Genomic DNA, 1,688 nt, shown 5'->3' with positions numbered 1-1,688 from the left:
GTTATTGAAAATACCATGGCTCGGGTCAGGCGCACCTTAGTCCTCAAGCTGACATCTTTGCTCTTCCACACTTCAAGTGTGGCAACAGTAGTGAGGTTGGCTCAGGATCGGGCACTGTTTCGTTCTGCTGTGCATAAGGTCGCTATGGGTCAGTACTGACTTGATGGCGCCTAACAACAACAACAACTAGTAAAATGGACATTATATCCTGATGAAGGAACTATAGCATTAAGAAAATAAAAAAGGAAATCCTGTATTTGTATGGCTCTAAAAACTAGAGCTTTTTAAAAGTGAAAACTCACAGAAATCAATATGAAAATAAACATATACACAAGTATAGTTAGGAATTCCAATGTCTTTCCTCAGCAATCTACAGAACATTTAGAAAGAACATTAGTAAGGATATAGAAAACCTGAATACCTCTATCACTAATTCAGCCTAACTGAAGATTATAAAAACACTATCATTAATAACTAAGGTATAATTAAAAACCAACTTGCTCACATTATTTTTGTCTAAAAATCCTGGTGGGCCAGTGAGGTAAGTATTAGGCTGCTAATCTAAAGGTCAGAGATGTGAATACACCAGCGTGCTGGGAAGAAAGATGAGCAGTCATCTACTGTGCAGATTCACAGCCTCAAGCACCAGATGAGTTCTACTCTGTCCCACAAAGTCATTATGAATCGGAACCTATCCAGCGGCAGTGGGGAATTTTTTGTGGTTTTGCTAAATAAAGCCTTGATAAAGGCAGACCATACACTTACCATAAATCAAGCATCAGTAAATTTTAAAAAGTTAATCTCATGTCGTAAAACATCCTCTGACCACAATACAACAGTTTCAAATGCTTATCTAAGCCTCAATATTCTATCTTTAGAAGACAGGCAAAAATAACAAATTAAACTCAGTAGGCATAAGGAAGGGAAACATAAAGAAAAAGAAAAAAGCAAAGACAACAAATGGGGAAAAAATGCATGTAATGTAAAGTTTCATATCATAAAATATTAATAAATTGATCAAACTTTAACCTGACTGATTAACAGAAACTACAGTTTTTTTGAACAGCAGTGAAATACTCTCTGACATAGTGCCAGAAGACAGAATCGTAGATTGGAAGGCACTCAAATGGAAGTGAGAAAGATTTGCCTCCTCAAAGTAGAGTTGACGTTAATGACATGGATGGAGCACAGCTTTCAGGACCCTCATTTACTGATGATACACAGCGAAGGAAGCACATTATAAAATATTACATTTTCATAGTCCGTATCATTGCTGACATCAGACGGATCTTGTCTGAAGGTGAATAATACCAAAAAGATGTTTACCTATGTTTTATTGACTATGCAAAGACTTTCGACTATGTGGATGATGACAAAGTATGGACAACACTGAGGAAAATAAGTATTCTGAAAAACTTAATTGTGCTCGTGAGGAATCTATCTGTACACAGACCAAGAGGCAATTGGTCAAACAGAACAAGGGACACTGAATGGTTTAAAATTTGGAAAGATGTGTGCCACATTCTTTCCTAATTTTAAACCATTCAGTGTCCCCTGTTCTATTTGGTTTAAACAGAACAAAAAGTATAATGAAAGAATATGTTGTTGTTGTCAGGTGCCATCGAGTCGGAACCGACTCATAGCGACCCCATGCACAGCAGAATGAAACAATGTCCGATCCTGGGCCA

This window comes from Chrysochloris asiatica, unplaced genomic scaffold, assembly GCF_000296735.1.
Source record: "Chrysochloris asiatica unplaced genomic scaffold, ChrAsi1.0 scaffold00016, whole genome shotgun sequence".
Classification (NCBI taxonomy): Eukaryota; Metazoa; Chordata; class Mammalia; order Afrosoricida; family Chrysochloridae; genus Chrysochloris; species Chrysochloris asiatica.
This window is presented reverse-complemented; position numbering follows the sequence as displayed.